The following is a 14447-nucleotide window of genomic DNA, read 5'->3' as shown; positions in this document are numbered from 1 at the left end:
GAGCCACCCAGGCGCCCCTAATGAGTCTGATTCTTAACCAGTGTTTCCTATTTCAGTTAACGACCCTACCATCCACTTCTGAAAATTTGAAAACTATGCATTATTGATTTCTTCCTGTCCTTCATACCTCTAACCAATTATTACCAAGTCCTATCAATCTCATCTCCCAAATATCCTCCAAATCCATCCTTTTCCCACCATCTACACAAGCGTAGTCTTTTCCAAATTGCCATAATCTGTTGCCAAGACTACCGCAATAGGGATTATTCATTCTGGCCTTTCTCCATTAGTTCTCCACACTGGAGCCATAATGATCTTTTTGAAATGCAATTCTGACTAGATTTTTCTCTTAAAATCATTCATTGCTGTCTCACTATTCTTAAGGCAAAACTTCTTTGTTAAGCATAATATCATTTTGTCTCTTTCCACCTCTCCATCCTCACTTTAATATACCTACCACTCTCCACCTATCTCTGCGTCAGCCATACAGATCTTTCTTCAGTCACTGGTTCTCATATTCCCTTCATCCATTTATACACTCAACAAATATCTGTTGAGTATCTACTATGTAATGGGACAATCACATATGTCATTGAGCACAATATACATTGACACTTGAACAACATGGGTTTGAACTGCAGAGGTCCACTTGTGCATTTTTTTTTGATAAATATAGTAGTGTAAATCTATTTTCCTTATGGCTTTCATAATAACATTTTCTTTTCTCTAGCTTACTTTATTGTAAGAATACGGTATAGAGTATGAATACAGAATATGTGTTAATGTGTTAATCATTTATGTTATCCATAAGGCTTCTGGTCAACAGTAGGCTTTTAGTAGTTAAGTTTGGGGGGAGGCATCAGAAGTTATATGGATTAAAATTTGTGGAATTTTTTTACTTCCTGGTGGGGAGTTGGCACTCCTAACGCCCACGTTGTTCAAAGGTCAACTGTACAAAAGTCCCTACTGTCATAGAGCTTGCATCTATTAAAGGGAGATCGACAATAAATATGTAATAGATGTGGTAAAGAAAGGCAAATTTGGTGGAGAAAAATAAGAGCCAACCAGGAAGGGGACTAGGAAGTGCCAGATTGTGGGGGGCAAGGTTCACTTTTAAATAAGGTGGTCAGAGAAGGGGACATTTGAGGGGATCTGAAGTCGGAGGAGGAATAAGTTGTACAGATACTTGGAGGAAGAACATTCCTGTGAAGAGAACAGCCAGTACAAAGGCCTGTGGGCAGGAGCAAAGAAATAGCAATGTGGCTGGAGCACAGTGAGTGCAGGGGAGGAGAATAACATGAGATCACAGAGAAAGGAAGTCACATAGGTGATTGAAAGGACTTTGACTTTTTAATTAAAATAGGAAACCATTGGAGGACTTGGAGCAGATCAGTTGCATGATCTGATTTTTTAAAATGATTACTTCTTTGAAATTGTGTTGAGCATAGACCAGGGCGAAGCAAGTGTAGAAGCAGAGACACTACTTAGGAAGCTAAAGTAATGTGTAAGACTGATGAATCACAGACCTGTACCTCTGAAACAAATACATTATATGTTACCAAGAAAAAAAAAAGTAGGAAGGGAAAAATGAAGGGGGGGAATCAGAGGGGGAGACGAACCACGAGAGACTATGGACTCTGAGAAACAAACCGAGGGTTTTGGAGGGGGGATGGGTTAGCCCAGTGATGGGTATTAAGGAGGGCACATACTGCATGGAGCACTGGGTGTTATATACAAACAATGAATCATGGAACACTACATCAAAAACTAATGATGTAATGTATGGTGACTAACATAACCTAATAAAATAAAATTAAAAAGAAAAAAGTAAAATAAAGTAATACTCCAGGTGAGAGATGATAGTGGTAGCTTGGACCAGAGTGCTAACAGTGGAGGCAGTGGGAAGAGGCCCCCAGTCTGGATCTATTATGATAGTTTAGCCAACAAGTTTTACTGATAGATTAGATATGAGGTGTGAGAGTATAGGAGTCAAAGATGACTCCAAAGTTTTCAGGCCGAACAATAAAAAGTAAGGAATTACCATTTAATGTTGTGGGAAAGTCTCCAGGTTTGTGTACGGAGGTAGGGAGGTGGAAGTCAAGAGTTTTGTTTGGCCATGTAAAGTTTGAGATGTCTCTAAGATATTCAAGTAGAAATGTGGAGTTGGCAAGTTGGGTAAATGAGTATAGAGATGAGATGAAAGACCTGGCTGTAGATAGAACAATTGGATTTCATAGTAGTGTTTTAATAGCAGTTAAAGCCTGAGAATAGTTGGTGTCACAAAAAGAGGCGCTCCATAGAGTTTGAGTCGATCTGGAGTCATCTGCAAAGGGGACTATGCAGGAGCAGCCGGTGAACATAGAGGAAAACCCAGAGTGTGGTGTCCTAAAAGCCAAGTGAAAGTGGTTAAAGAGGAAGGAGTTCTAAGTATGTGAAGTGCTGCTCTAAATTAAGTGAGATGAGGGTTGATAACTGACCACTGTACTTAGTAGAATGGAGGTCATTGAGGATCTTGAGAGCAGTTTTGGTGGAGTAAAGAGTATAAAAGTCAGATGGTCATTTTATTTAAGAGAGAATGGGAGAAGAACTGGAGACAGTGAGTATAGATGCAGTACCTTTGTACTGTTTTCTTTGTCCAGACTTTTTTAGCCTGTCTTTGACTTCTCTTCCTATAGATCTTAGCTCAAATACTGCTTTCTCAGTTTCCCTGATCTGATTAAATGTTCCTATTATAAATATACTCTTATTTTACTGTATGTCTCTACTTGCTAATAAGTTAAAAATGTAGTTTTATAATGGTCTGTGATAATTTTGTGAAAGCATGCCTGCCTTTTAAAAATTTATTTATTATTTGAGAGAGATTGTGTGCAGGGGGGCAGGGAAGGGGCAGAGGGAGAGAGAGAGAATCCTAAGTAGACTCCACACCCAGCGTAGAGCCCATCAGGCTTGATCTCATGACCCTGAGATCATGACATGCACCAAAATCAGGAGTCGTATGCTTAACTGACTGAGCCACCCAGGTGCCCCAGTGTGTGTTTGCTTCTAAAGCTTAAGCACAGAAGAGCAGCAACTGTGCTGATTTTTGCTCATCATCTGCAGCTCTGAGTACAGTGCTTGGCATCTGGTATGAACTTTGTACATATTTGATGGATGAATGGAAGAAAAATATAATGTCACAGAATTTTCAAAGGTATTGCATATTTATCTATTGTTAACAAAAACACAAGATAATTGGGAGCAGGTACTTTATAATGAAAACATTTTAGAAAATTTGCCCTTTTTTTAAAAGATTTTATTTATATATTTGAGAGAGAGAGTGCGGCATACACAAGGGGGTGAGGGGCAGACTCCCCACTGAGCAGGGGAGACACAGGGGCTTAATGGAGTGAGCCACCCAGGTGCCCCGAGGAGTTGCTGCTTTAAATGAAGAGTGCTTTAATCAAGGAAAAAGCTGACTGGCTTGTCTCTAAGAGGCCTTTATTATGAAATTCACTGATGAATTTACCATAAAAAAAAACAGCACTCCTAAGTCCTGTGGGCTTAGAAACAGTCTTTTTTTTTTTAGTTTAGTTTTATTCTTATTTTTTTATTATGTTATGTTAGTCACCGTACAATACATCATTAGTTTTTGATGTAGTGTTCCATGATTCATTGTTTGTGTATAACACCCAGTGCTCCATGCAGTATGTGCCCTCTTTAATACCCATCACCAGGCTAACCCATCCCTATACCCCCCTCCCCTCTAGAACCCTCAGTTTGTTTCTCAGAGTCCATAGTCTCTCATGGTTCGTCGTCTCTCCCTCCGATTCCCCCCCTTCATTTTTCCCTTCCTTCTCCTAATGTCCTCCATGCTATTCCTTATGTTCCACAGATAAGTGAAACCATATAATTGACTTTCTCTGCTTGACTTATTTCACTTAGCATAATCTCCTCCAGTCCCATCCATGTTGATGTAAAAGTTGGGTATTCATCCTTTCTGATGGCTGAGTAATATTCCATTGTATATATGGACCACATCTTCTTTATCCATTCATCTGTTGAAGGGCATCTTGACTGTTCCCACAGTTTGGCTATTGTGGACATTGCTGCTATGAACATTGGGGTGCATATGGCCCTTCTTTTCACTATATTTGTATCTTTGGGGTAAATACCCAGTAGTGCAATTGCTGGGTTATAGGGTAGCTCTATTTTTAAGTTTTTGAGGCACCTCCACGTTGTTTTCCAAAGTGGCTGTACCAACTTGAATTCCCACCAACAGTGTAGGAGGGTTCCCCTTTCTCCACAACCTCTCCAACATTTGTTGTTTCTTGCCTTGTCCATTTTTGCCATTCTAACTGATGTAAGGTGGTATCTCAATGTGGTTTTGATTTGAATTTCCCTGATGGCTAATGATGATGAACATTTTTTCATGTGTCTGTTAGCCATTTGTATGTCTTCTTTTGAGAAGTGTCTTTTCATGTCTTCTGCCCGTTTTTTGACTTGATTATTTGTTTTTTGGGTTTTGAGTTTGAGAAGTTCTTTATAGATCTTGGATATCAGCACTTTGTCTGTGGTGTCATTTGCAAATATCTTCTCCCATTCCATGGGTTGCCTCTTTGTTTTGTTGACTGTTTCCTTTGCTGTGCAGAAGCTCTTTATCTTGATGAAGTCCCAAAAGTTCATTTTCGCTTTTGTTTCCCTTGCCTTTGGAGACATGTCTTGAAAGAAGTTGCTGTGGCCGATGTCGAAGAGATTACTGCCTATGTTCTCCTCTAGGATTTTGATGGATTTCTGTCTCACATGGAGGTCTTTCATCCATTTTGAGTTTATCTTTGTGTATGGTATAAGAGAATGGTCGAGTTTCATTCTTCTGTAGATAGCTCCAATTTTCCCAGCACCATTTATTAAAGAGACTGTCTTTTTTCCATTGCATATTTTTTCCTGCTTTGTCGAAGATTATTTGACCACAGAGTTGAGGGTCCATATCTGGGCTCTCTATTCTGTTCCATTGGTCTATGTGCCTGTTTTTTGTGCCAGTACCATGCTGTCTTGGTGATCACAGCTTTGTAATATAGCTTGAAATCAGGCAAAGTGATGCCCCCCGCTTTGTTTTTTTTTCAACATTTCCTTGGCGATTCGGGGTCTTCTCTGATTCCATACAAATTTTAGGATTGTTTGTTCTAGCCCTTTGAAAAATGCTGTTGGTATTTTGATCAGGATGGCGTTGAAAGTATAGATTGCTCTAGGCAGCATAGACATTTTAACAATGTTTATTCTTCCGATCTATGAACATGGAATGTTTTTCCATCTTTTTGTGTCTTCTTCAATTTCTTTCATGAGTATTCTGCAGTTCCTAGAGTATAGATCCTTTACCTCTTTGGTTAGGTTTATCCCAAGGTATCTTATGGTTTTTGTGCTATTATAAATGGAATCAATTCTCTAATTTCTCTTTCTAAGGTTACATTGTTAGTGTATAAGAAAGCCACTGATTTCTGTGCATTGAGTTTGTATCCTCCCACATTACTGAATTGCTGTATGAGTTCTGGTACTTTGGGGGTGGAGTCTTTTGGGTTTTCCACATAAAGTATCATGTCATCTGCGAAGAGAGAGAGTTTGACTTCTTTGCCAGTTTGAATACCTTTTATTTCTTTTTGTTGTCTAATTGCTGTTGCTAGGACTTCTAGTACTATGTTGGACAATAGTGGCGAGAGTGGGCATCCTTGTCGTGTTCCTGATCTTAAGGGAAAGGGTCTCAGCTTTTCCCCATTGAGAATGATATTTGCTGTGGGTTTTTCATAGGTGGATTTTATGTAATTGAGGAATTTTCCCTCTATCCCTATACTCTGAAGAGTTTTAATCAGGAAAGTATGCTGTATTTTGTCAAATGCTTTTTCTGCATCAATTGAGAGGACCATATGGTTTTTCTCTCTCCTCTTATTAATGTGTTCTATCACATTGATGGATTTGCGAATGTTGAGCCACCCTTGCATACCAGGGATAAATCCCACTTGGTCGTGGTGGATGATCCTTTTTAATGTATTGTTGGATCCTATTAGCTAGGATCTTGTTGAGAATTTTGGCGTCCATATTCATCAGGGATATTGGTCTGAAATTCTCCTTTTTGATGGGGTCTTTGCCTGGTTTGGGGATCAAGGTAATGCCGGCCTCAGAGACAATGAGTCTGGAAGCTTAAAAACACAATCTTGCTAAGTGTGCAAGAGTTTGTGAGACATGGAGATTTTGTGTGTGTGTGTGTGTATGTGAGTGACTGATGGATTTATCGGGATGCCAGTTTATTAGTATATTTTGAGATATTTGCCAAGTAGATAGCATATAGACTCTCTGACCAAGGAGTTTTCTGTGTAAGAAAGTTACGTGAAAAATCATCAGATTGCTTAGGAACTTGGAATCAGAACAAAGGAAGCTAGAGACATGTTGTGGTCACTTAATAGCATTTAGCTATGAGAACCTCCACAGTAGAGCTTTAATTACCTTCATTTTTTTTCTTCCCTGAGTTGCTTTTTCTCTTTTTCCATTCCTGACTCTTCTTTTTAATAAAAACATTTGTTAAATATGTTAATTTTTTTTTTTTTTAAGATTTTATTTGTCAGAGAGAGAGAGACACAAGCAGCGGGAGTGACAGGCAGAGGGAGAAACAAGCTCCCCACTGAGCAAGGAGCCCGGTATGGAACTCAGTCCCAGGACCCTGGGATCATGACCTGAGCCGAAGGCAGACGCTCAGCTGACTGAGCCACTCAGGCGTCCCTGTTAAAACATTTATATTGTAGCCTAGTCTCTGACTCTATAAGCTAACTTTGCATATATCTGCTTTGGTCGATTATATACTGATTTATAGTTCAGCCCTCAGAGAGTAACCAAGTTTTCCTAGGCCCCACATCTCATGTGGATTTACATTGGTCTTAAGTTTAGCAACAAGGTCTGAGCTAGAGATATATATTTGAAAACTATAAGTCTGTTGGAATATTTTGTTTTATTTTGCTTTTAAGCTACCATATCTAAATGTTTACTGTGTTTCAGGCACTCTGTTGAATGCTTTGCATATAAATTATTTTATGCTTACATGGCTAAAAAAAATTGTAGAATTGACCCAAAACTTAACCACTATGTTAGCATTATACTATAATCATGGGAGTGAATACACTTGGCTGTGGAGAGAATACAGAATTAGAAATCAGCCAGGGTAGTCTGAAACTAACTAGAAAAGAAGAAAATAATCTGGAAACCAGGAGATGGGTAACCGAGAGATTTGAAAATTTCAGAAGGAATGATTAGTCAGTATGCACAATGCTACCGACAGGTCTAGAAAGCTGAAGTTTCTAGATGAGTTGACAACTAGTAGCCCCTGTTACAGTAAAATATATGCATCTGGCATATAGTTCCACATTAATATTGAATAACTATGCTGTGTTGAGATAAAGATTGATTGACTTGAAGGGACGCCTGGGTGGCTCGGTTAAGCAGCTGCCTTCGGCTCAGGTCATAATCTCAGGGTCCTGGGATCGAGTAATGTATCGGGCTCCCTGCTGAGCAGGGAGCCTGCTTCTCCCTCTGCCTGCCACTCCTGCTTGTGCTCTCTCTCTCTCTCTCTGACAAATAAATAAATAAAATCTTAAAAAAAAAAAAAAGATTGTTTGACCTGGGATGGCCTGTAGGGTAAAACCATGCTCCTAAAGAGTCTCTCCTAAAGAGCTGGCATTTCTCTTGTTTGGCTTGTACCAAAAGGTAGGTTCCAGCTCAGAGAACTACAACTCAGAAAAAGGATTTAAGTAAGTGGGCATGGGTAAGTCTGGATCTCTTTGGGCTTTCCTAGGTTTAGTCTTTAAGGAGGGAATATGGTAGGCATGAATTCTTGAGTGATGGGTGCTAAAATAGCGCTAACCAGTTGAAGATAGATCAGTAAGTAGGATAGAATGGGGCCTAAAAGCCCCAGAGAGAAAATCCTAACTTTGAATATTTGCTACCTGGTTTCCTTTTATTATCTTTGCTCTCTTGTATTATTTTCTAGCCTTAATAAAGTCTTATTTAAGTTTTATAACTTTATATTTACTGTATCAAAAAACAGAAAGAAAAGAGTCATATGATCATAGATCTAACTAGGAAAGAGCATTATAGGGGGACCAGTACCCTTCCCCCAGTGAAAGACAGTGGGTAGGGACAGTGCTAATAAGATCTCCAAGGTGAAAGTGAATATTGAGGACAATACTTGGTACTCAATAATTTGCCCTTCTGCAAATGGAGATTTTTTCTTTCATCGTCAACCTCAGAGGATCTGGTTTTATTTGTTAAAGAAGACAGGGCAGTTTTCATATCAGAAATTCATCAGTGACCTTTTTCGTTTCACTCAGAGGGGGATGGAGGGATGGAAGCCAGATATTTGCATTCATTTATTCAGTGTTTATTGAAAACCTACTATGGACAACTCTGTGATTGGCAATAAGTATGCAGCAGCATACTTAAAAAGCTCCTGTTCAGAATTGCCTTTAAGAAGTGTATAATCTATGTGAAATATAGCCCACTCTTTGAAGAAGCTTGGTTGAACAGTGAGGCATAGAGATAGGGTAGTAGCTGAAGGTCTATATGAGAGAGAATGAAGAAAGGATGGTGTTTAGGAGGTAGAATCAACAGAATTTAGTGACTATTGGATATGGGAGATAAAAAAGAAAAGACATGAGTTGACTACTACCCAGATGGTTAAGACTAACTCCTTCCATTAATCAGAGTAAGGCATATACTAGAAATACCAGTCTTGGGATGGCAAGATACTGAGTCCAGGTTTGGACATGTTTTTATCATCTTGTTTGAAGGACTTATAAGTCATGCAGGTGAACAGTACCTAGTACTGCTTTGGAACAACTTTTACACATGAAATCTTAACTGTTGTTGAGAGATATAATTATATATTCAAATAGTGAGAAGAGCATGGACCTCAGAGCCCCAGAATCTTGGATTTGAATCCCAAGTCTGTGTTTTGCTAAGAGTATGAATTTTGCCAATTTTTTTAACCTCCCTAACCTTGGATATTAGAGATGAGATAGCCTTAGTTTTCTTATGTGTACAAGGAGGATAATTACCTACTTCCCAATGACTGTTGTGTAGATTTAATGAGATAATGTATATAAAGTTTTTAGATTTGCATCTGGCTTATATTGATACTCAAGAAATGGTATCTTTTAGGGGTGTCTGGGTGGCTCAGACGGTTGAGTGCCTTCCGCTCAGGTCATGATCCCAGCGTCCTGGAATCGAGCCTCACATTGGGCTCCATGCTCAGCCTCCCTCTCCTTCTGCCTGCCTGCCTGCCTGTCTGCCTACTTGGGATCTCTCTCTCTCTGTCAAGTAAATAAATAAAATAAAAAAAAAAAAGAAATGGTATATTTTAAAATAATCATCTTTTGGGGCACCCGGATGGTTCAGTCGGGTAGGCATCCGACTCTTGATTTCAGCCCAAGTCATGATCTCAGGGTCATGAGATCAAGCCCTGCCTTGGACTCCATGGGAGGGAGGGAGCCTGCTTAAGATTGTCTCTTTCCCTCTCTCTCTGCCCCTTCTGTCCCCCACCCCCACCACACTTGCTCTCTCTCTCTCTCTCAAAATAAATAAATAAATAAAATAATCATCTTTATGTAAAGTAATATTTGTCCTTCAGTTTGAGATTAATGAAATGTTTATAAAGTGTTTTGTAGTTGTACTGGAGTGCTATAATCCTTTTATTGCCAACATTCTCTAAGATTTTATAATGAGATCCTTGAATTATATTTCATTTTTCTCAAATTTACAATTTATTTATTTTTAAAGATTTTATTTATTTATTTCACAGACAGAGGCAGCGAGAGAGGGAACACAAGCAGGGAGAGTGGGAGAGGGAGAAGCAGGCTTCCCGCCGAGCAGGGAGCCTGAGGTGGGGCTCGATCCCAGGACCCTGGGATCATGACCTGAGCCGAAGGCAGACACTTAATGACTGAGCCACCCAGGCGCCCCCTACAATTTATTTTTAATAGTATTTTGTGCTTTAAGCTTTTTAATTGGGAAAATTTATAAAAAGTAAAAATATGGCAATTATTTTTCCTCATAAAATAACAGCATAAAAGATTGTATTTCTGAGCAAGGACTCCATGTCCAGCTTTATTATAAAAATTACTGAAAACACCATATTTCATCAATAACATATCTATATGATGTGAAACATTTAAAGAATGTTCAGGGAAATATAATTACTACTCACATAAAATTTTATTTAATATGATACAGTTATATACTGTTTAGAGTTCTTAGTATCATATTTTCTGCCTTATTTTTGATACAACAAATAAACAGATGTTACTGAATTTAGAGCTGCTTTCAGTTGATAAATTTTCACAAGTACAGTCAGAAGATTGGGAAACAGGACTGTTCCATAGCTGATTGAGACGTTTTGCTAACTTTGGAGGGAAGCAGCGTAGCAATTCCATGAGACCACTGACTTTCAAATTAGACATTTAAATTCTTGCCTCTGCCATTTACCTTATACAGATTGCTAATCTTTCTAAAACCCCATTTTCTTTGTAAAATACAGAACATGTTGTTATCCATTTCTGATCTTTGAAGCTACCAAATTTAAGATCCTTGCATATGCTGTTTTTTCTACTCACAATGCTCTTACCTAAAATTTTCACATGACTGTCTTCCTTGCTGTTTTAGACTCATCTCAAAATCCCTATCTTCAGAGAGATTTTACCTGACCATTCTAGCTAACGGAGACCACCTAATACCCTTTTTAATCTTCATCACAGCAATTCAGTTATCCACTTTAACATATTTGTTTTGTGCTTATTTTGTGTTCTTCTGTATGAAGGACCCTGTCTTGTTTACTACTATACTCTCAGTGCCTCCAACAGTGATTCACACATGGTAGATGCTCCTCAAATACTTGACCAACTGGCTGAATCTCTACCTCGTAGGCTTGTTAAGAAGACTCCATAAAATGATGTATTTACATAATGCACTTAAATGCTTGACACCATTTCCTCTGTTTGTATATTTGTTTTCCCATGTCCTATCTAATTCTAAAAACTTTTGAGATGTATGCTTAATACACATACACGCATATGTAAAATCTAATAGTTATAATTGCTATTATCAATAGTTAATATTCACAGTGTGTTTACTCTGTGCCTGTATTATGCCAGGTGATTTATATGGATTTTCTTTCCAATAACTCTGTGAAGTAGATATTATTATCCCCATTTTTACAGATAAGCAAGCTGAGGCTCAGAGAGTTTAAATAACTTGCCTCAAAACACTTAAACTAGTAAATGGCAGAGCCAGAAGTGGAAACCTTGCCTGTCTGCCTCTTGACAAAACTTATGTTTTTAACTTCTTTACAATGCTGTATCCCTTCCCCTAGAAAGGGCAGGTATTCAGAAAAAAAGCAGTAGCTTTTTTCTCATGACAGAATTTTTTTTGTGGGGGGGATACCAACAGTAGAGCTTAAATACCAAGTTAGAGCTCAAATGTTCATTCTTCTGCCTTCCCCAAAGGCTTTCTGCCTTCTTGAGGTGCCATCTCAACAGCTCCAGTTGCTTAGCCTTTTATTTATACTTGTATTTAACATGGAAGAATCAAAACTTAAGCTGAATTCCTTATTCTTTGTACCCTTATTGTGTTTAATGTCTCACACTGTCAGAAAGCCTCAGAGGTCTTTTAATGGTAGCCCAACTCAAGTATTAACAGGGCTGAATTAAATTAACTCCCAACATCCATCATAGCTCTCTTTTTGGCCTTTATTCATAATAACAGATTATAGCTGTGGCTCTTAATTTTCTGTGTAACTTTGGGCAAGTCTCTTGATCTTTCTGGGCCTCGGAGTCTTCATCTGTGAAATGAGGGCTGTTGGAGTAGTTTTTTTTTTTTTTTTTTAACTAAAGCCCATAATTTGCATTAGGGTTCACTCTCGTGTTGTGTGTTCTTTGGGTTTTGACAGATGCATAATGTCATGTACCCACCATTGCAGAATCATGCATTTTAGGGCTATCCTGAAATGCAGAGAAATAATCTCATGCAGAGAAAAGAGAAAGAACGGCAACAGAAGAAAAGGCAAGAAGAAATTAAAAAGCCGTTAGAAGAACCTGAAGAACCTAAAGTGCTAATACCAGAAGAACAATTAGCAGATAAACTGCGGCTAAAGAAATTACAGGAAGAATCAGACCTTGAATTAGCAAAACAAACTTTTGGTGTTAATAATACAGTTTATGGAATAGATGCTATGAACCCATCTTCAAGAGATGACTTCACAGAGTTTGGAAAGTTACTAAAAGATAAAATTACACAATATGAAAAGTCACTATGGCACTATTATGCCAGTTTTTTGGAAGCCTTAGTTTGAGATGTGTGTATTTCATCGGAAATTGATGACTTGAAAAAGATTACCAATTCATTGACTGTGCTTTGCAGTGAAAAACAAAAGCAAGAAAAGCAAAGCAAAGCCAAAAAGAAGAAAGGTGTGGTCCCTGGAGGGGGATTAAAGGCTACCATGAAAGACGATCTGGCAGATTATGGTGGCTGTGATGGAGGATATGTACAAGACTTTGAAGACTTCATGTGACATTTTCTCTTCTCCTGGTGTCTTCTTTCTGTTGCCCACAATCCCTTCAACATGTAGCACAACTTCCTTTCCTTTCAGTTCTGCCAAATGCTACAATCAGAAGTGCAGTATCTCTTGTGCTGGTTATTTAACCCCTTGACACTTGGGTGCTAATGTGCGAATGAGGGAACTTGGATCTTGCTGCCAAGGGGTTAAAATTGGGAACCTCAGTTGCTACTAAATCATAGTTTAAAAAAAAACAAACCTAATAATGTTGTCATTGTTGCTGATTCCATAGCAGCAGTTACTGAATTGGAAACAAAGGTTGCAACATGACAAAAATTGTGTAGTATTTACCAGCACCATTCAGTAATACAGCCTTAACCATACCTCTTTGAACTACATAACTTGTCAAGAAAAGCAGTTTGCGGCAAGGGCATGTGGTGTGCACCTAGTATTAAAATTGCTTTGTCTTAAAAAAAAATTTTTTTTTTCAGGATACCCCTGAAAATTACCTGTGCTCCGTCTATTTATGCCTTCTTCCCTCTCCCTAAACTCCTGGCAACCGCTGATCTTTTTACTGTCTTACAGTTTTGCCCTTTCCAGAATGTTGTATGTTGGAATTATATAGTATGTAGCCTTTTCATATGGGCTTCTTTTACTTAGCAATATGTGTTTAAGTTTCCTCCATGTGTTTCATGGCTTGATAGTTCATTTCTCTTTATCACTGAATGATATTCCATTGTATGGATATACCACGGTTTGATCATCTACTCACCTATTGAAGGACATCTTGATTGCTTCCAGTTTTTGGCAATTATGAATAAAGCTACTATAAAATACATTTATATTCAGTTTTTTTGTAGACAAGTTTTCAACTCATCTGAATGAATAACTAGTAGCATGATTCCTAGATTGTATGGTAATCTTATGTTTAGCTTTGTAGCAAATTTCCCAACTGTCTTCCAAAGTAACCATACCATTTTGCATTTCCATCAGCAACAGATTCCTGTTCCTGTTCCCCCACATCCATCCTTACCAGCTTTGGTGTTGTCAGTGTTTTGGATTTTAGCCATTCTTTTAGGTAAATGATGATATCTCATTTTAATTTGCAATCCCCTAATACAGTATTGATCATTTTTTCATATGCTTATTTTCTACCTGTATTTATCTTTTGGTGAGACATCTGTTCACATCTTTTGCACATTTTATTTTTTTTTAAAGATTTATTTATTTGACAGAGAGATAGCAAGAGTAGGAGCACAAGCAGGGGGAGTGGGAGAGAGAGAAGCAGGCTTCCCACTGAGCAGGGAGCCTGATGCGGGGCTCGAACCCAGGACCCTGGGATCATGACCTGAGCTGAAGGCAGACGCTTAACGACTGAGCCATCCAGGTGCCCCTCTTTTGCCCATTTTAAAGTTGGGTGGTTCGTTTTCTTATTGTTGAGTTTTAAGAGTTGTTTGTATATTTTAGACAAAAGTTCTTTATCAGATATGTGTTTTGCAAATATTTCCCAGTCTATGGCTTGTCTTTTCATTCTCTTGACAGTATCTTTTGCAAAGTACTTTTAAATTTTAATGAAGAGAGACTTGCCAGTTTTTCTTTCATGGATTGTGCTTTTTGGTGTTGTATGTGAAAAGTCATTGTCGAAACCAATGTCACCCAGATTTTCTCCTATGTTATCTTCTAGATATTTTACTGTTTTGTGTTTTACATATAGGTTTATGATCCATTTTGAGTTAATTTTTTGTGAAAGGTATAATGTCTATGCCTAGATTTACTTACATTTTCATTAATAAAGTTTCTGCTGGCTCTGAAATTATTCTATTGATCAATAATATTAAAAGGTAAAAAAACTTTAAAAAAGAGTACACTGAATATTTACAACCAT

The 14447-nt window shown here is 38.2% G+C and overlaps 1 protein-coding gene and 1 pseudogene across 3 annotated transcripts in view; both read left to right on the top strand.

The window, feature by feature from the left end:
• The window catches only part of CEP57L1 (centrosomal protein 57 like 1), an 88689-nt gene that overhangs the window by 2182 nt on the left and 72060 nt on the right, over positions 1-14447 (top strand). The gene's annotated exons all lie outside the window — the stretch shown is intronic.
• Positions 12014-13121, top strand: LOC113927883 (annotated as a pseudogene).

This window comes from Zalophus californianus, chromosome 7 (assembly GCF_009762305.2).
Source record: "Zalophus californianus isolate mZalCal1 chromosome 7, mZalCal1.pri.v2, whole genome shotgun sequence".
In the NCBI taxonomy this organism is placed as follows: domain Eukaryota; kingdom Metazoa; phylum Chordata; class Mammalia; order Carnivora; family Otariidae; genus Zalophus; species Zalophus californianus.
Note: the sequence above shows the minus strand (reverse complement) of the source record. Positions and strands in the feature narration are given on the sequence as shown.